At 49.7% G+C, this 21,778-nt stretch overlaps 1 protein-coding gene across 3 annotated transcripts in view; it reads right to left on the minus strand.

Annotated features, from left to right (window-relative positions):
- ACTN1 (actinin alpha 1) overlaps positions 1-21,778 on the minus strand; it is a 90,516-nt gene that overhangs the window by 43,978 nt on the left and 24,760 nt on the right. The window lies entirely within an intron of this gene.

Genomic DNA, 21,778 nt, shown 5'->3' on the forward strand with positions numbered 1-21,778 from the left:
AGTAGCAGCCACACTAGAAATACCGCCCTCCTCAAAAAGGTCACCAGACTCATGACCCCCAGCACCACTTCCTCCTGCCCTGGGGAACTCCAAAGTGAAGTGGCAATGAATGGGCAGGAGAAGGGATGAATGCCACACCACAGATTATTGAGGAAAAGAAATGACCGTGTAGCTTTAGAAGCAAGAACTGAAGAGACTGTCAGCAAAAAGGGAAGATGTCAGTCCATGCAGGTGGGGGGGAGGGGGCAGCATTATGACACCCCCAATTTTGGGCCTCATCTTTAAATCATGTCTCACTAGGAACTTACCCACACAAGATACTTCTCTGTCCCTACAAATGCATCTCTACTCAGTAGGCCAGCCCATTTCCATGACAGAGAAGAGAGGTGTGAGTGCTGTCTCAAAGTTTTGGGAAGACTGGCAGAGATTGGGGGTGGGCAGGGGACATATACTGATTCCTCAGCTTGGAAAGTCCTCTATATCACACTTGGCTAACACTCATCTTCCAAGATGGGGCTAAGGTATGTCACCTCCTCCAGGAAGCCTTCCTGACAGCCACTCTCCATGTGTGGTTTGGGGCACAGAGTACACAGCATCTTGCACCCATGCTATCACTGCCTGGTCCTTGCCTGGCCACTTGTCAGCTCCCCACCTCCACACTGGGACGCACACAGTGTTCTCCCTAGAGTCCCAGGACACAGAGTCAGGGACACAGAAGTGAACAAAACATCAAAAAAACCCTGATCGGTGCAGTGAACGTTCTAGTGGATATAAAAATTTGGCAACTGGTTAAAGAGCAAGTAAGGAACCCCTGCAAAGTGGGAGAGTCCTGGAAGATCCACCTGTACAGGCCGGGTGATGCTTGCTGAATGGTATAAGGGCAGGTGGGTCAGACAGAGCTCTCGGGGACCCTCGGGAAGCAGAAGACAGCTCAGAGGAAAGGGAATGCATCAGGGCAAGAAAGAGGGCCTATAGTGCTGGCATCACAAACCTGACAAGAGAGGGTACATTTGGCTTTTATTTCGTTTTGTTGTAACTTTTGTTGTTGTTGCATAAAAAATATTGAAAAGCTTCTACGTCTTTAAAATAAACATATTTTAGTTTTTGTGGTTCCGTATTCTCTCCCAGCTGTCATCTATCCATATACACACTTTTGTCAGGTGTCATCACACTGTACATTCATGGGGGAAGGAGGGGCTCTTTTCATTCACGACTATCTTGTATTGCCACAGCACCTTGCTCTCATCTCTCTTCCAGGCCCACACTCAGCCTCTGCCTGGGGACTCGAGGGGTCGAGGATTGCCCCAGGAACTCAAAGGGCTGGTCTCAGGTCCAGTGTGGCCAGGGTCCCGCTGGGAATCGCCTGCACCCCCACAGTTAGGGACTGGGGAACCTCACTGTTTACCACCCAGTTGTGGATGGGGGTTGGGGTGCCAGGAAGGAGGAAGAGGTCTCTTTTGTAAAAACATAGTGCTTTGCAAGAGGAAAAGTACTGTTGAAAGCAACCTGCCCCATTTCCTGGGGAAGCTGGACTCAGAGCCCTGGGAGACAGAACCACACCCGTGTTTGCTCAGGTCTCCCAAACAAACCCCCACTCTGAGGACGCAGGGACTGGGCTTTGTTAAAACTCCAAAGGTCCCATCCCCATCTCCCACAGGTGATGGCCTTAAAGGGACCTCTGAGCACCTCTCAAATAGGAAAGTTTCCCCCAAGCAGCACCTATCTCAAAGCTCAGGCCTAAGGAGGAAACGGTGGAAGCAACTCAGTGATTAAGAACATGCACTTCTGGGTACACTAGATCTGGTTCAACGCTCAGATCCACTATTTACCAGCTGCGTGACCTTCAGATTAACCTCCCTAAGCTTCAGTTTCCTAAACAGTAAATAGGGCTAGTGACAGCACTTTGTAAAAACCAGGAGAATTAACTAGAAATATTTATGAAGTTCTTGCCACTTGGAAAGTACTCAATAAAAGAGGAGAAAAACTAGCCCCCCCCCCCTGTTTTTCCAAGGGTCTCGGAGGACTCGTCTCTCTGTGCTCGCAGACCACCAAACTCTGTCGTGGGTTCCAACCCTGCAAGCGCTCACGGTGTTTTCAAGACGACGCCTGTGTGTCTGAGAAAAGTCTTTTTTTTTTTTTTTTTTGAACTGGTGCTGATGTGTCATGGGAGAGGGCTAAAATTGTGGTTAGGGGTGCAGAAAGCCTGGGATTTTGACAGTAGCCCTGTGGACCCCCAGCAGAGGAGGCTAATATAGCATAAAGAGGGGAGAGGACAGTGTCAGCAACACGGCATCCATGCACGCTACATAGACTCTCCTTGGGCGCAGGGCAGACCTCGGTCTTGAAGCTCGAGCTCCCACATTATGACAGAAAAGGGACCTCTCCCTTAGCAGTGCCCAGCGGTCCTGCCAGGAGGAAAAGCCAACAGCTTTTTGTTGGGCACATTCCCAAGCAGAACAAAGCAGGAAGCACACACCAATGGTGAGGAATGTGGATTCTAGAGCAAAGCTGACCTGCAGCCAGGCCCAGCTCTGCCTGAGTGGCCCTGGGCAAGTTACTTGTTCTTTAACCATCAACCTTTACACATCTGCAAGATGGGTATAATAACAAAACCTGCTTCAAAGGGTTTTAAAGATCAATACAACAACACACAGGCAAGTGCTAAGCATAATTAACCACACATAATGCTCACTAAATGGTAGCTACTATTATTAGGATGAAGGACAGGAAGCTGTAAGAAAACTAGAGTTCAACGTGGTAAAGAACAGTGTGTTACTTGCCAAAGGCATGTGCTTGGCGAGGGTGCTGGGAAAGGATTCAAGCCCCTCACCCGGGGGGGGGGGCACTGAGCTAAGTAAGGTCCCTTATAATTCTGATAATTCGAGAGCCCAAGGCAGCCCTTAAAAAGTTGGTTTAGAGGTGTGTTTGAAGAGTTCATTCAGACCAAGAGTCACACACTTAAATATCTGAGCAGGGTTTCTCAACCCCAAAATACTACTGACATTTTGGTTGGTTACTTGTGTGTTAGGGGAGGCTGTCCTATGTGTCATACGATGTTTAGCAGTACCCCTGGACCCTACCCACTAGATGCCGTAACATCCCCTCATCTCAAGTTGTGAGAACCAAAAATCATCCCGAGTTGAGAACCTAGTCTAGAGGAGATAAACACATGTGCCAGAAATAACAGTAGTAATAATAATGATAACAGCTGCTAACATCTATTAGGTACTTACTATGTGTTAGACTCTCCTCTGAGTGTCTGACCCCCTTTGACTCATTTACTCTTCACAACACTATGAGGCAGGTGCTATTATTCGCCCCATTTTACAGATGAGGAAATGAAGGCACAAAGAGGTTTAATGAATGAGCAAAAGGAGCAAGTGTAAGAAAGAACGTAAGACTGGTTAGTAGTCTACAACCCCATGTATGCCCGTGCATTTTTCCTGAAACAGTGGCCTTCTCGGGCTATCCTTTGTTTTTCCACTCGGGAGAAAGTGGTTCCAAGGGCACAAGCTGATAAATGACAACTGAAACACAGCCTCGGTATTAGGGCAGGGTGGTGAGGGGACGGGAATAGCCTCTCCTTGGCTCCACATGGCAAAACGGGCCTTCGGCTGCCAGACCACTAATGAAGAAGAGGCCAGAAATCTGGACTTTTCTGTGAACCCCCTGGTTTTTAAAATCTGGTACAACTTAAAAATAAGATATCCCACACAAGCTCCCAAAAAGAGGTCGGCAGGCTAAATCTGAATTAAGACTTATAGGGTCTACAATGGGAAACAGGAACTCTTTCGAAGTCTAACAAAAAAAGTTACACCCGCAGGAATGTCTGGTGTGTGAAAACAAGCACTCCACAGACAGCTGAGCCCCGCACAGTTAACACTCCCTAAGACCAGGGCTGACATCAGCCACCTGGACATCCAGTAGCAAAAGCTGCAAGGACTTCCGGGGGCGGGGCTTCCCTCATCTGGGCCTGATCAAGGACCTACACTTGTCACCGGGGACGGCAACGCCACGTGCCACACTGCCATGCTCTGTGAATGAAAACAAAGGCACCAAATTTCACTTATTACATTTGCAAAACCCACTTGCTGTTAATTCCCATTGCAGGGTAGGTACCGCAACAAAGCCCACAGTGGGCAGGCTGATATGGTACAACTCCTGTGGAAGGCAACTCAGCAAAGGAACTAAAAATGGGCATAAACCCTCAGCCCAAAGCTGGGACACTATCCTGGGTAAATAATGCTAAATAAAGAAAAGGCTGTGAGCACGAAAATGTTCTTGCCAGCATAACTTGAGAGGGGAAAAAAAAGTCAGAAATAGCCCCGTATTATATTAATAAAGTTTTAGCTAAATAAATACGGTTCATCCACTTAATGGAACATTCCACGGCCACAATGATGGGTTCTGAAATTATATATTATTGTGGAAAAAAGGTTTATATGTAATCAACAAAAAAGCAGGACACAAAATTGTATGTACTGTGGGTTTAAAACGATGTGAGCAGCCACACACGAGAAATCGACTGAAACAAAGCACATCCAAATACAGACAGTGTGTGTGCTCCAATCATGGAAGTGTGGATGACTGTTTTCTCTTTCCTTGCCCTGGCATCTGCCAATGTGGTTGGATAGCGATTTGCTCCTGACCCTTGTCCGAGGGTCAGGAGCGCTCTCCTTTTTGATGATGATTCAACACAGTGCACAATCCAGGCTGTGCACTCACGGCTGACCTCACCAGAGAAGTCTCCACGGACAAAGGTGCTTTCTCTATTGTACTGTATTTACAGCAGAGTAAACAAGAGAACCCACCTGCAGCCAAATGAGACAGGGGCAGTAGTGGGACAGCAGGGCCACTCCACCCGGCCACCAGGCTCATGAGTGGACCACACCCCTCCGGCACATCCTATCCTCCAGCTCCCCTGGGATTGAGACACTGACAGGGGAGTTACTGTGCACAGGACAGGGGTCAGGGACCCTGGGCCCCGCCCTGGCTCAGCCAGGCATGCGTGTGACCTCAGTTAAGTCACTTCAACCCCTTCCAGCTATGTAACCCCAAAAGAGTCCCTTGCAGGCTGGAATCCAGCAACTTTCCCCATCACAGTGCACCTAATTAAAAAGAAAACCAAATAGAGCACCCAGGGAAGATCTTTCCTTCCTGGGCAGGGCTGATTCTGATTGGTGGGCTCTCTACGTCAGAGGCCAATACATTCCACAGGGACAGCTTCATCTCAATAGACTCAAAGCATGATCAGTGATTCAGCCCTTCGACTGCCAGCTCCCCTGTCACAACCAGACACCTGTTATTAGTTTACTGGATGGGCTCTAAAAGCTCTTTGCCACAATAACCCTGGAAGGACATAGGAGGACCTGGTACATGGCTGTCACCAGAGAGGGAAGCTAGGACGTTCTTCACAGAGGAAGGAGGGGTCACAGCTTTTCACAGAATATCCCTTTGTTTCTTTTGAATTTTATAACATGTGCAGTCATTACCTTTAAAAAAAAAAAAGCTATGCAAATGTAAGAAAAGTCCATCAGGAAGTGTGTACATTTTTCTGTTAAGTCAGACCTCTGAGATGGGATAGAGGGGACTTTCCATTTCTCTGGGAATTTTTTGTGGGGGGAGAGGGGGGTTAGTGCTCATGTATTATCAGAGAGAAAAAACACAGATATTTCTAAAATAAAAAAGAACAAGAAAAATATTTTAAAAAGGGAAGAAATTATATCACATATTTAAGAATTAGTAAGAGAATTAACTAAGAAATTACACAGAGAAAGGGTTCTGGAAAACTTTCAAGTGCCTTATCAGTGTAAAACATTATAAAGAAAGTCAGAATTAGGAACCGGGACCCAAGGATAAGCCACAATCACGCACACACACGTCCACCCCAACAGTTAGACACCAAACTGTTAACTGTGGGGGAAGATGAGGGACAGTACCCTCTGGCCAAGTGGCCCCAGAAAAACCAAAACTAAGTTTCTAAGCCTCTTGAAGGTGGTACTAGTCTTCCCATAAAAGCTGACTTCACATCGCATGGCCTTCCCCTCCCTGGAGTAGAGCAACCAGGGCCCTGATCTAAGCTCATCAAGTCAAAAATCAGCCCCCCCCCCAGCCCTTCCTGGCGGGTGCCCTGCCCTGGCTGCCAGTCAGAGCCTGCCCCTCCTCTGCCGCTGTTGGCTGGGTGTGTGAGCATCAGGCCAGGGTCCCTAGAGAGGGCTGGGCTAGATTGACTTCTCTGCAGCATCTGTGGTGAGGAGGTCACTGTGGAGACGCCAGGGGGAACAGCTAGGGAGCATTCTTTCTCCCCTGGGACACCCTGCAGTCCCTCTGACAGCCACATGCAGCCAGTGTGGCCAGGGCGTGGGCACTGGGTAGTTTGTCTAAGCAAAGAGTAGCCAGAAGTGATCTCAGATGCCCGGTGTTCTGGTAACGTAAACAGGAGTATCTGGTTAACTTATCAGGGGCTGGCTGCCAGCCTTTCAAAGCAAGCTGTCAGCTGGTTCACTCACAGATGAAAAGCAGAGTTCTCAAGACATCCCCACCCAGATCTATTTACTTTTCACCCACCTGGGAGTGGTTGCTGAAAAAGTTGAGAACCACCAGGCAGTTTCCTCTGCTCAGAAAAAGCATCTAACAGCTTGCCCCCCAAGCTATGTGAATGCTGGAGTCTTAGAAATTCAGAGTGCAGGCAACTGGAGGCAACTGAAGGAGTTGGACTTTGGAACCAGACAGAGCTGGGGCTTCAGTCCCAGCATCCACCTCTCATTAGCTGTCTCTTTGGACAGAATTCTCAATCTCAGCCTCAGAATGCCCATCTGTGAAATGGGTACATCACCACTTACGACAACATAGCATTAGAGAGAACCAAATTAGATCTTATGTACTTGGACAGTCTGGTGCTGTGTCTACAAATGATGCTTAAAAAACGTCTACCCAGCCAGCTTCTCTCATTCACTGGCTGTGTGGCCTTTTTGGCCTCAGTTGTGTAGGCCTCAGTTGCTTCATCTGATAAGTGCGGATACAGACTATCACTACTTTGCATGGTGGTTGTCAAGATGAGGGCACAACAGAAGCAAAACATCCAGCAAGATGCCCAGGCCTGAGTGGGAGCCCAACTAATGCCCGCTGTCATCCTGCCCTCACTTCCCCTTCTCTTTCTATTGAATCAAAGTTAATCATTCACAGAGCTCTACAGGTTGGAAAGAAAAAGGTCCTCTTATTTTTTCCCTCCTGATGAGGAAACCCTGAGACCAGCCTCCCAGCCAGGGTGCCAGGAGAGGAGCAGGGGCCTGTGCATTTCCTGGTTGATGTCCACCTGCAGCCCATTTCAAGAGACACAGCACAAGATGCCCAGAGAGTAGCCAAGGCCCATGAGCAGTGGTCCCAGTGGCTCGCTCTGGGAGGCAGTCTGATCTAATGAACATGCCCAGTGGGAGAGGGCTCCCAGCCTTCCATGAGGCGCAGGCACCGCCCCTTCCTGTGAAGGCCCTCAGAAGGCAGGCCGCTGCCTCGGGAGCTCAACACCTTCCTGTTGTGCAGGCAGAACCTGCGGGCTCCTGAAAGGATTCAGAGTGGTTTTAAAAGTCAAGTGGTGTGTGATCCCCTGAAGAAATGGGCTGTCCACTTAGCTCCTGGCCAATGAGAGTCCGCTGACCCCACCAATCTGCCACCATCTGCAGCCTGGCCTCTCCCAGGGACCAAAGAGCCCTTCAGCAAAGGTCCAGCCATCCCAGGTTCTGTCAACTATGGCCTTTGCGATTCCAGACTCACTGAGCCTCGCTTTCCACATCAGTAAGACAAAGCCAAAAAGGAGCGTCTATTCTATGCGGTTGCAGTGAGGGAGGGCTGGGTGGGCTAACTCGGGGGCCGTAGTCCAGCGCCAGACACAGACTAAGTGTTCACTTGATATTTAAAAAACCAAAAATGTATCTACAGAGACAGAAAGTTGAGCAGTGGTTGCTTAGGGCTGGGGCAGAGGACATGAGGGGGTGACAGCTAAGGGGTATGGGGTTTCTTTTTTGATGAAAATGACCTGAACTGGATTGCAGATATAGTCGCACATAATCTATGACTACACTGAAAATCAGCACATTGTATAATTTATATGGGTGCACTGCATGGTATATGAATTAAATCTCAATAAAGTTATCTAAAAAAAAAAACCACAAACTATAATATTCCAGGACCCCACTAAGCCTGTTATAAAGGGTTTTGGTGTATTTTTGTTTGTTTGTTTTGTTTTTGCACCCGTTTGTTTAGCCCACTGGCCAGATACTGGTCTCAAAGGCAGGCCCTGGACCATCGCCCGCCGTTCCATGTACTAAAAGTAACTGAGCTACTCAGCTACTGAACAGTGGACCGTAAGCAAACTGAGATGAGTGGGTGTGTCTGGTCTCATCTTCGGCCATATGTAACACCTGAGCCTGGCCTGAATTGTGAGCTTTAGGTGCCACTGGCCTTGTGGCTGCTTCCCCAGCCAGCGGTTACTCTGAAGAGCAGGTCAAGCCCCAGGGCTTCTGTTTCACCATCAAAGTCCAGGTAGCTCCTCCCTGGCACACTTCACACCACCCTGCAGCAGAGTGACACCCTGCTCTGGAGGACAGTGTGCGAAAAGCCTGCTCCCTGCTGCTCTCTCCAAGTATGGTCCTGGTCTATAAACACCTCCCCCACGTCTGGAGTCTGACTCCAGCCCTCGCAAGTCTGACATCACACAGGTTTCGAGGGCCACAGCTCACAGGAATGGCCCACACATTCCTTCCCCAAAGAAGGAAAAGCCACCCAAAAATGAGGTCATTTGGTTTTTTTGGCAGAGATGCTGAGAGCTGTGGGCCACTCAACTCTACAGAGAACTTCCCCAGAGAACAAGGACTTGGCCCAGCCTGATATTCATAAAATATGGAGAATCTGTGGTCTGGCTGACTAAAGGGCCTAACTTGACTCCTCCACGTAGTTGAGATGTGACCCTCAACGTTACAGCTTGAAGCCTCGACAGTCTCATCTGTAAAATGGGAATGATAAAATCCACCCCTCCTGAGATTGTAGTAAGAATTCAGTAACACAATAGTTGACATGGTGGGGGCTCAAGAATTCAAATACCTGTGATGACAGTGGGTCATGAACAGAGGGGGCCTAATTAAGTCAATTTTCTTCATCTGAGATCCAGGAAAATCGTTTCTTCTCCCACAACACAAGCACAGATCAGCACATTATAAAGCAGCACAGAAACCCCCAAAACCCTTTATTAAGGAGTCATGGAGAACTGTGGACCATGGAAAACCCCATGCAGGTCCTGGCCGACTGCCATCACTGCCCTTCCAGCCCATACATTAGACCTGTCAGCAATCTGGGGCATCTGCAGCCCAGCAGAGGCCTGCTGGCCAGGTAGCCAGCCAACCCTTCAGTGTGGCCAGCCCAGCGTGAGGGACAGGGCTGTGACGATCGGCTGTGGGATCGGGAACAGGAGGTTGAGGAACAGAAAAGAATCTGTGGAAACTCCCACATCTGTGGAAGGGTGGGAAGAAGTGCCGCTACAGGCAGATCTGGCCGGGACACTCCAACTCTGCCAGGATGGGGCTTCTGTCTGTGGGTGAGTGTATTCACAGCCATCCTCCAAGCTCAGAGATCCACACTCACTCTGTCCCCCAGCACTGGGCTTAACCTCAGACACTGAGCAGTGGGAGAGGGGGCCACAGTCTCCCCCAACCTCGTTCCAGAGGAAAGTAAAGTGGTATGTCGTCAATTTCAAGATGGAGACACTGAAGGCTGTGAACCTCTGGGAGCCAAGAGGAGGAAAGGAGAGAATGAATAAGATCCTGGAGTCGCTCAAAGACGTTGCCTACTACCACTTGGTGAGGCATGTGCCATCTCAGTAAATCCACCCAACAATCCTGTGTTAGAGGAGGAAACCGAGGGTCAGAGGTGTTAAGCAACCTTCCCAGTCACACAGTTCTGAGAGGCAGAACTGAGATTTGAACTGGGGACAGTACACCAAAGCCAAAGCCTTTCCCACTATCCTGAGGGCTGAGGCTCTTCCAGGTAAACATTCCCACGTCACTCAGGCCGGGAATAATAAGGAATCAGCCAGACCACCCACCTCAACCACCCACCTCTGCCCACCATACTACAGAGCCACACGGGGACCTGCGCAGCTGCCCCCAGGCAGTTCTTGGGCCTGGACCGGAGGGGTGAGGGTAGCTAAAGGGCAGCCCAGGACATGGGCTGAGAACAACCCCCAGCGCTCACATGCAGCCCCAGGAGAAGGTCCTGTACCTTGTGGTTCCCTAGGGATGCAGAATGGGCCAAGCAGGTTTTTCTTCTAAGTTCTCAGTCTCCTTAGGTCAAAAGAGAGTTTGAACTCTGGTCTCTTCTGGCTTTCTGAACACAAAGCCCATTGAGAAAGACCACGAATAATTAAAGGGGCAGCCAAGTTGGGGGGGGTGTATGCCAGAGTGTGGGCAACCGGTTTGATTGGGCTTGGATTGCCCCAATGTCAGCAGCTTTCCTCACAGGAGGCCACTGCAGATGTTTCTGACTCACCCAGGCTCCAGGCTACACCTGCCAGTGAGCTGGAGCCAGATTCATTCATTCGTTCATTCATTCATTCAATACTTATTGAGCACTGACTGTGTCAGAAATTGGGGTCACATGATGGTCACATAAAGACACAGTCCCTACATCAAGGAGCCTGTAGCCTGACAGGGTTGACAAACGTTAATCAAAGACTCATATACATGAATATATATTTGCAAACTGAGTTTAATGCAAACAGGAAAAGTTCCAGAAGGCATGAGACTAAAACAGGGCCGTAACCAGGTCCAGAGGAGGGGTGTGTGTGTGTGTGTGTCTCCACTGCCCTGAGGAGGTCAGGGAATTTTTAAAGCTGAGGAATTTTAATTAGATGAAACGATGATATATGTGAAGGGGGACTACATAATTTATCATCCAAATCAGGGCACTTGAAAATAACAGAAGGTACTGTTAATAATTACATCGGACAACAGGTGCAAACCGAGACACACAGTCACCCTGTGCACATGTGTGGGGTCAGGGGTGATCAGAGGGGGGTGCCCCCCAAGCAGAGGAAACAAAATTTCAAAGGCCCCAGGGAGACGGGAATATGGCCTACGCAGACTACTGAAAAATGGCCCACGCAGACTACTGGAAAATGGCCCCTGGGGCTGGTGCAGGAGGAGAGGAGAGGGGTGCCAGAGGTGGGAGGTCAGCAGGCCAGAGGCATGGGGCTCCTGCAAGATGTTAGTGTTGTTTCTCCTGAGAACAATGGAAGCCACCAAAGAGGTTTCATTTGATTTCAGCTGAGGGTTGGTGGGTGTAGGAATCAGATGTTGGTTTATACATAATTACACCTGCATCTTGGAAAAAAACTCCTAATTACAATGCGAAGAGGTGATAGATCAGAGGTGACAAGAATGGCAGCAGAGACCAGTTAGGAGACCATGCAAAGGTCTAGGCAAGAGAGCAAGGTGGCTTAGACCAGGCTGTTGGTGGTGGTGGAAACAGAAAAGTGGGTAGATACAAGAGATACTTAGGGAATGATCGGAGGTCACCCCCAGATTTTGGACCTGAGCCAACAGATGAATGAATGGGTGACGGTGTCATCCACTGAAACACAGCTTTCCACCCCACAATCCCCAACCCTCCCAGACACCTGTAGCAGCTCACCATGGTTACCAAAGAAGGTTCGTAGTCCTCCGCCTGACAATCTAACTTGAAGCGGAAGGACTTCAGACTAATTAATTCTCCCAACCACCCTATGACGTAGGTACTATCATTAATCCCATTCTACAAATGAGAAAACTGAGACACAGAGAAGTTCAGAAAGTAACTCAAGGTCACACAGAGTAGATGGAAAAGCCCCATGCTTCTCACCACAGACTTGGTCGGTCTGAACCTCTGCTCCCTCCTCTCTGCTGACCCTTCCAAGGGCCCAACAGCAGGTCATATGCACCAGCCCAGAGTGGGTTCCTCTACTGTCACTGCCCCCCACCAGTGCACTTCACCCCAGTCCACTCAGGTCACCTGCTGGGGGTGGTCCAGCAGAGGCAGCTCCTGAAGCTCAGCAGGTAAAGATAGAGCAGACAACCCTGGCCTTGGAAGGCCCTAACGGAGCAATTCCAGTGCCCCCCTTCTACCTCCCCAAGCCTCTCCACCAAAACCGGTAGAAAATCAGGTTGAAATCATCATTAAGAGCCTCTAAGGGGAGACCGGAAAGGGTGGTGGTGTGCAGAGGAGCTACAGGGTTTTCTATTAATGGACCAGGCTGACCTTGGGAATAAGGAAGCAAGCGAGGCAGTGGCATGGCCGGCTGACCCTGCAGTACCTTTGCCTCACTTCCCACCCCGCCGCCCACTATCTGAGCAAAGGAGCCAGCCCTGCCTGTACTTCTCACCATAAAAGGGGGATGGAGGGAGAAGTGGCTGCTATCTGCCCACAGGACTTTAGGTCTCCACCAACTGCCCTGTCCACCTGGCCCACCCCACCTCCCAAACCTCCTTACATGCTGACACCCGCTTCCCAGCGGCTCTGGGAAGAAGCCCAAGGCTTGCCACGCTAACCTGGGCCCTGGTTTTTTGAAAGGCCCACCTGGGGAAGCATCCTGGGGGGTCAGGGCTCCACCCCAACATCCCAGCACCTGTTCCCTGCAGCTTCCTAGCCTGCAGGCCTCCTGAAATGGGCAGCAGAAGGGCCCAATTCTTCCTTCTATGCCACCACTACAGCCTTGGTCCTCACCTCCTTCCTGTCGCCCCACCTCTCTCCATCCTCCACCTTTCCCATACTCTGGTGGAATGTTTGCAGGCAGAATGGACACACAGCACTGGGAAATCCGAATTCTAGTTCTGGTTCCAGGACAAGGGAGCTAAGGGCCGCAGGTCTGTTCCTTAACGCATCCTAGTCTCACCTCTGAGGGGGTCCCACTTTACTACGTGGGGCCCTACCTGCCTCACACCTGCCTCAGTGGGCTCTTGTGAAGATCACATGATACAACCACTGGGAGAGCAATCTAAGGAAAGCAACACTTCCCAAACTGGCCTGTTTAAAAACGTGTTGAAAATACAGATCCCACCCAACCACCACCATTCTGGTTCAGTTCTGGGGAGGGGCCCCACTGGTATTTTAACAAGTAGCAAGTACTCCAAGTGAATCCTATTGATCAGGCAAGTTTGGACAACTCTGAGCTCCAGAAATGTACAGGGAGTCTTTACCATCTCACTTCTGTTGGGAGAAGGGAAGGAGGGCTTGCTAAGAGCGTTCCTTGGCTTTGTGCGCACACACAAAATAACAACACCTGCCCCACTCAGGGAGCCCACCAGATGCAGGGGGCCACCCTGCGTGCTTTATATCCATCATTTCATTTAGTCCTGGCAATGACCCTGCACGATGAGATAGACTGTCTGCTTTTTATAGATGAAGAAACAGGCTCAGAAGAGGGGCCCGTTCAAGGACACAGCTAGTAAGATGACACAGCGTCCCTCCACCCCAGGACTGCAGGAGTCAAAGCTAGGCTCTTTCCAACACCTTGCAGCCTCTGCAAGATGGTCTCTCCTGCAAGGTGAGGCAGGAAGAAGGCTACTCCAAGAAGGACAACCCTCCCCCGAGCCTGAATATGACCCATACATGATGGTCCCAATCATCCTACCCTGCAGGAGAAAGGGGCATTCTGCTACATGGAGATGGGGGCTGCTGTTTTCTGTCTCCAAATGTGAGGGAGACAGGGACCCTGCAACCTGCAATCTACAAAGGCAGCTAGGACCCACCTAGGAAATAGTCATACAGCAACCCAGGGCAGGGGTGAGTTCTGAGCCAGAACACCTGGTGCTGGAGTGAGGGGATCCAAGAGGGCCTGGCAGGGAATGGTGCTGAGATTTGAGAACACACTGCACCTGGGATGAAGTTCCCAGACTCCCTCTTCCCCCCAACATGTAACCCCTGCTTAGAGAGCAGCAGCTGGCCCCACGAACTCGGAAGAGTTCGGCAACTCCCATCTCCCTGGAGAGGAAGCAATTTCCTCCTGCAGAGGAAGCTGCTGCCACCCAGCCAGACAGTAGCACCCAGCCCCTTCCTCCTGTCACCCAGCCTCTCCACAAAGATCTTGGCCTGGGACAGGATATCTGAGAAGTAGAGGAAAAGGGCCATAGCGGTCCCAAAACCTCATTTTCCTACACAGAGTCCTTGCCCACACTTGGTGACTGGTGTCTCCTCTCCCACTTCAAGGGCACAATAATGACAACAACTGACATTTAGTGGCACTTATTTACTAAGCACATTACTCTTATTTTCACATTTGCGCTTCACAATAAGTTTAAGAAGACGATTTTGATCCCCATTTGAGAGATGGAAACACTGAAGCCCGAGAGGATTAAGTAACCCAGCGGGCAAAGAGAAGGCCCCAAACCAAAAACCCAGAGTTCCCTCACACCAAATCTCAAATTATTTTTTTTAACTGAGGTAAAATTGACATATTACATTATATTTGTTTCAGGTGTACAACATAATGATTTGCTATTTGTATACATTCAAATCCCAGTTTATTTTCACTGCTTCCTCTCTCTCTCTCTCTCTCTCTCTCTCTCTCTCTCTCTCAGCATCTGCTAAGTACCGGGTACAAGACCAGCCACTACCAGAACAACACACACTCTCCTCTCAAGGAGCCACGATCGAGCTTGCCACCTCGCCAGTGAGGCAAAGACAGAGCACCCAACAGGGAACGCTGTGCAGATCCCTGCAGGAGACCAGGGACACGGCTCATGGCGGAGGTCCACACCAGCCAGCAGGCAGAAACCACTTTGTTCTGCACAGGGCACTGGGGTACAGCCATATTTGGGGGCCCAACTTGAGACAGCGGTCGACTTTGGGTACAGCAGACTTGCTGAGAGCAGGAATCAGAGAGGAGATCCTGCTCGCCAAAGGAAGCTAGTTTTGCATTAGTGTCTGTAACTCACTGGCCAAAAATCTGTCACACACAAACCCTCTGGGAGAGCCGCTAGGAGAGAAACAGCCTGGGACAGGAAGAACTGGGGGAGGAAACAAGCCAATGGGGAGAGTAGGGCCAGCTGGCTCTGGGGTCCCTGGCTCCTCCCCAGGGTGCCCAGGAAGCGGCAGCCCCCTTCCCAGGGTCTGCAGCAGGAGGAAGGCGGGGACCTGGCCCCAAAAGACTCTCCTCCATCAAAAGATGCCAGAGCTTCTCATTAGCTCAGCTGTTCCAGACTTCCCCAGAGCTGTGCTGCAGCCAATACTGGACACAGCACACCCGCGGCGACCCAGCTGGCCAGCCCACCCACCTCTGCCTGCGGCTACTGTGGCAGGCTCCACGAGCCAGGGACCCATCCCCGGGGCGGGAGGAAGGAAAGATGGTGTCCAGGGCCCTCTGCTGACCTGTCACCCCTGCCTTGGGGTCTTAAAGTGCCTGAGGCACAATCAGTATATTCATAAAACAGAGCAATTCTGCTTCTGGGTATATACGGAAAAGAACTGAAAGCAAGGACTCAAACAGATATTTGTTCACTCCTGTTCACAGCAGCGTTATGCGCAATAGCCAAAAAGTGGAACCAATCCAAACGTTCATCACCGGATGAATGGATAAACAAAATGTGGTCTATCCATACAATGAATATTATTCTGTCTTAAAAAGGAAAGAAATTCTCACATGCTACAACATGGATGAATCCTGAACATTATGCTAAGTGAAATAAGCCAGTCACGGAAGGACAAATATTGTATGATTCCACTTCAATGAGGTACCAAAAGCAGTGAAATTCACAGAGAAGAAAAGGTAAGTAGTATGACGGTAAGCAGGGGCTGGGGGAGGTGGGAATGGGGAGTTGTTTAATGGGTACAGTTTCAGTTTTGCAAGATGAAGAGTTCTGAAAACACAATACAATGTATAGATGATGTATTACAAAAATGTACACTTGAAACCTATATAATTTTAGTAACCAATGCCTCGCCCATAAATTTAAAAAAAAAACTATCTAAAATTAAAAAAAAAAAGAGTTCTGGAGACGATGGTGGTGACAGTTGCACAACAATGTAAATGGACTTAACACCAATGAACCACACACTTAAAAATGGTTAAAATGGTAACCTTCATGTTATGTATCTTTTACCACAGGTGAAATATAAAAAACTTTCTGTGTGGCACAGAAACATAACCATGTTACCTGTGGAAAAATGTTTGTTTTTATTTTTTCTACCATGAGCATGTCATATTTTCATAATAAAACAAAAAGACATTGAATACCTATAAACCAAAAATGGCTCACATCATGACTCATGAGGGTATTTAAGAATTCCCTGTATAGAATGGGGCAATGCGATCACTTGATACCTTGCCACTAGCACCAGCCTGCCCTGCAGAAGGACAAGAAACAACCCCTCCCAAAGCAGTCAAGACAGACTCGGGGTAGGGCCAGCTATACTGCACAGGGCCTTCCCTGGCCCACCACCCTTAGTGGAAATGGCATGAGGGAAGTGCCCCCCAGAACCGGAGGCAATGGGTGACTGACTGGAGGTCCCTTCCGGGACTCTTATTCCAGGATGACTACAGCTTTGGTTTCCGCGGAAGGAAATGAGCCAGCCTGCCCTAGTTCCCTTTCTAGGAAGGCACAAGGGAATGACTTGGCCCAATCGCTACATGCCCAGTCTCTTTACTCCCAGACAACTCTGGTGAAAGCACCCCACCATCCTCCACTGCAGAGGGAGAGGAAGCTAGAGTGGAGACAAAGGCAGAGAAAACAGCTTACCTGATTGAGGAAGCCATAGGATGGGGGAGTCACAAAGGACAAGATGAGCCTTTCCTCTTTCTACCCTCCATTCCCACCATTAACACACCAGGAGACATATAGACTTGGGCTCTCATCCTGTTCCCACTGATTAGCTCTGTGGCCTTGCCTCAGTTTCTTTATCTGTAACTTGAAGGGGATGAAACCTTTGCCACCAAAGGCTCCTTTCAGCTCTAAATTTCCAGGCTTCTGGAGGAGTTTGGTGATGTGCAGAACTGAGGAAGCGCTGGAGAAGACAGGACATGGCCTTGGAACAGAGAGTTTCAGTACAGAGACTCAGAGGGAAATACAATGCTTCTAACTGGAACAGCCGCACACCACCCTCAGGCCAAGCTACCTCATCATTCACTCATTCAATATTTTCTAAGCCCTTGCATTGTACCAGGGACAATGCTAGTGCCGGGAAACAGCAGTGAGTCAGCCCAGACGGTGAAGCACTCATGGCCTCCTGAACCTTGTCACCAAGTTTCAAGACCTGCCATCCCACCCCCTGCCTCCAAGGCCAGCCCTGTGAGGGAGCAGAGCTTGGAAGAGAAATACAAACAGCAGGCAGAGGGAAAGCCATACGGGGCCCCGAAAAGAGCACCAAACCCAACTGAGAGTCAGGAAAGTGTGGTTTGAATCCTGACTCTGCTGCTGATTTGTTGTGTGACCTTGGACCAGCTTCTCCAGCCCTCTGAGCCTCAGGTCCTTATCTGTCAAGAGGGGACTGGGTCTGGTCTCTGCAGGGCCTTCTAGCTCTGACAGCCCGGGCATCTCTGGGATACAAGACCTCAACCCCAGGATCATGGTGGGGAGGCCTGTGATCCAGGACCCCGTGGACGTCAGACAAGCCAGCTGACAGACGGCTGACTCGGGGAGCCCTGCGACTCCGGAATGGAGCCCAGCCTGGCAAGGCCCAGCTGCTGGAGGCCGTTTGAAGGCAAACATCTGCTTTAATTTCAGGGATAAAATGGATGTCACACTTTTCTCAGAGTTGGAACCATTTAGCTTGGGATGGGGTTGGAGGAGCAGAAGGAAGCTTCGGGCATTCCCTGTGCATCACTGCCTAGTAGGGGAAAGCGGAGCCCCTCCAGCCCCATCCCTGCCACATTTGAACCATAAACACAGCCCCTTTCTGAAGGGAAGGACTTAACACAAACCAGATGCTACAGGGACTTTCCCCCACCCCCTCCTGGCCCTAAAATTAAACATTCAGTGTCTCCTCTGCCAGAATTCACTTGAAGGCCAAGCCTTAAAGAGCCAGTGCCTCTAGTTCTCACCCTCACACACTCTCAATCACATCCCCACTTAAACAAAATGTCAAAGTCACCAAATGGCATTTGTGGATGGGGCGGCCCCACAGGAGCGCCTGGTACCCACGAGGGACAGTGACAGATTTACAAGGAAAGGTCACAGGAGAAGGAACGCTGCTCCTCCACCAACAGCCCAAAGGGGACCACAGGGGTGGTTCCAGCACCTGGGGATTGGCCCCTGAGAGGGTGAGCGTAGGGCTGGCAAACGAAAGCAGACAACCCACAGGGAGCGGGGCTGTGTACCACCTCTGTCCCAGGGGGACCCTGAAGATGCCCAAAAGACTTTATTTCCTGGACTTGAGCTTCCAGTCTCTAGAAAATGGGGTGAATCAGAGGCATCTCATTTAACTCTGATCTCATTCAAAGCTATGATGACGTGGACAACAACCCTTCTTAAGGGAACTGGGCTCTGCTGGGCTTTCCAGGCTTCCGAGCTGCCAGGCTGGTTGCGCCCCTGTCCTGAAAGCTCTCCTGGACCTATGGATCCTTCCAACCCTGCTGAAGGCCCAGACTACCTACCCACCTCTTCTCATCACCTTCCCACGCCCCCCACCCATGCCAGGGCCGCACCTCAGTACCCATCATGAATCAGCTTGTCCAGCACAAGCATATCTTGTCTCCTCCCTGCCCTTACGCTCCGGGGACCACATCTTACACACTGGGTGCACTCTGCAGGGCCCACAGTGCACAGCACACACTGAAGTGCTCAGGAAAGACGGTTAAATCTCACAGAGCTGCCGTTACTCAAGCAAAGGGACAGGTGTGGTGACAGCAAAAAAATATTTGGAGAGAGATGGTGCTTCAGATAGAAATTCCCTGACTTGCTATAAAATTTAAATACTAATTTTTTTCTTAAAAAGTATTTACTCTTACAACCTTAACACAACCATTGTCATTTTTGCATATTATTGCATATCTCCCTGTTCACACTCGTTTTTACAGCTGCAGATTACAATGAACATACTATACAGTGTTCTACTTTGAATAGTCTAGTGAATGTTTCATTCCTGTATAACCTTCCTAAATGTCATTTAAAGGCTGAAAAAAATGTTCCACCACTATCACATATCAGGATGGTTTGTTAAATTCCTCCCCTAATGTTAGTTCGACGTAAAAGCATTCCCAAGTTTTGCTCTTATCGATTGCACAGAGAATATTCTTAAGCATTTCTTGGTTCCAGTTGGACAATTTCCTTAGGACACAATCCTGGGGGGTAGAACACCAGGCCAAAGGGTATGGACACTTTCATAGCTTTTGCTACATAAACGAGCCGGCCGCACTTCAGAAACCAGCACATCCACTTGTTCAACTAGAACCTTGCCCTGCTAGGAATTCTGTATTCCTTTTTAAAATTGTTTCTCAGTTAAGTTGCATTGACTGGAAGATTTCGTCTTCTCTGGGTCTCCAGGTTCCGCACTCTGGGAATCCTTTGTCTTACACCTTAGCTCCAAGTCCCACCCCCTCTATACAAACCTGCCAGCCTGGTCCAATCTGATGGACACGTGGGTCCCCTGATCTCAATCTCCCACCATTTGAGGCCCCTGATCCCCTTCTACACCGAGAGGCCCCCACAGTGTCATATCTCCCCTGAGAAATTCCCACTCAGCAGAGAGGCAGCCTGAGGGTTTCTGGACCTAGATCCCACAAAATGACCCCGGAGCTGTGGAGTCATTAGGGAATTGCCTATTGCCTGGGCCCGTCTCCAGGGGGCAGTTTGAGTCTGTGTCAGCCAAACACACTGTGCTGGCAGACCCCTAGGCTGAAATGACCTAGTGTCATGACAATGAGGAGACATTCACCAAGTCCAGAGCCAACCCAAACCCCTGTTGTCTCACTGTCTGCACGAAAGCTAGAACCCGGACAACAGCCCACAGTCAGCACTTGGCTCACTAAGACCAGAGGATCAGAGGTCGGTCGCTAAGGTGGGATAGGGAGGAGAGCAGGGCGAGGCAGGATACAGGATGATGAAAAGCCCACTCTCCACAGGAAACCAAACAACAGAGCTGGTAAGTCACTGCAGGACATACACGCTTGTGCTTGGCGGCAGGGAGGGCCCACTGAGCAGGCGGGGGGACTAGTGGGCAGGTGGGCTGCCTGCCTGACACAGAAGGCCATCAGAATGCCCGGGCTGAGTAAGTGTAACACGGCTGCAACACTGCTTTAAAGCAGCCTGGCAAATAGTCCACTGGCCCACCTGCTCCAAAGCCAAATACGATTTATGTCAGCGAAGCAAGAATAGATTTTTCTTTTCTTTCTTTACTTTCCCTCTATATAATGGGGGCTTGGGGTCCAGAACAGATATTTGGTTCACATTTTGGGGGGCTAGTGAATTTATGGTATGAGTCTATGTGGAACATCCTAGAGGAAGAATGAGTAAGAGTGAAGGAGTTGAGTTTGTTTAGCTGAACCCCTACCATTCAGACTGAAGCAACGATATTCCCTAGGTAATCCTTCAACGAGGTCTCTAGCATTATCTAGAGGGAGCTTGCTAGAAAGGCGGCTTTCTGGGCTCCAAACCCAGAACATTTGGTTCATCAGGTCTGGGCAAGGCCCTGAAGACTACAATTTGTACATGAACCCTAGATGGACTACAGACCAACCAACCTTCAGGGAATATGGCCTCAGAGTGAAATTCTCCACTTGGGTGGTAGAGGGTGGACATGCCCATGGGAACCAGAATACCTTCAGGGAAGTTGCAGTCACTTGGAGCAGGTGATCATTTAATAAGGTATAAACAGGAGGCCCTTAATTGCCACCTGAGTCCACTCCTCGTAGCAAGGGAACCTTTCCTTCACAGAGCAAGGCACAAGTCACTGTCTCCTCGGGAGTCCCTCACTCTCTCTCAATTACCATGAATCTTAATTGGACCAGCCTTTAAAGTTCATTGTGGTTTTCCGGTGGGGAGTGTCTCACAAACCAGACAGAACAAATCAATCCCAGCCCGTACACATGGCCACAAGCTGGAGCCAACAGGGAGCTATTTACCCAAACAGCAGCTGAGACATTCCAGTGGCTTCCTTCTTCACTGCCCCCAAGGAAATGTCCCAACACCAAGATTCTCTCTGATGAATTCCATGGCTCCAAAGTTCTGATCATCCGCAGCCCCTGAACACTGGAAAACTGTCGCCAACCGTGTCAGATGGGCTGGCCACAGGACACTCAGCACTAGGCAAAGCAATCATCCTTTAGGTGTACCCCCAAGAGAGCCTGAGAGTTCCACATATGCGTAGGGGTTTGGGTAACTCCCAGATGCTATCATGTAAGTATCATCTCTTCCTCCCCCGAGAACCACCTGTGGGCCTCCAGCTAGAGACCTGCACAAATCCCACCAAACTCTATGGGAGGGCCAGAGCTGCAGGAGAAAGGAAATGTGTTGTGCATCACCTCCTACTTATTGAAAATGACACAAACATCCAGGTGTGTTACGAATGTGTGCACAGCACCAAGCACTCCCAAAGTATTCACCCATTTTGGCTTCTGAAGCCACCTAAGAAATCTTTAGTTGGCTTTTTAGAGTTCCTCGTCCCTATTAGAGGTCATGTCATTCCAGAAACAGTCCAATTTCATCTTTCCATCCAAGCATCAGTGAAATTCAATCAGACACTTAACTGCTCAAGTGACAGTAGAACTGCCCAGTGACAGAAGTAACACTGTCGGTTGGGGATGCCAGCAACCCTCAGCCCAGAA

Source organism: Rhinolophus hipposideros, assembly GCF_964194185.1.
Source record: "Rhinolophus hipposideros genome assembly, chromosome: 5".
NCBI classification, from domain to species: domain Eukaryota; kingdom Metazoa; phylum Chordata; class Mammalia; order Chiroptera; family Rhinolophidae; genus Rhinolophus; species Rhinolophus hipposideros.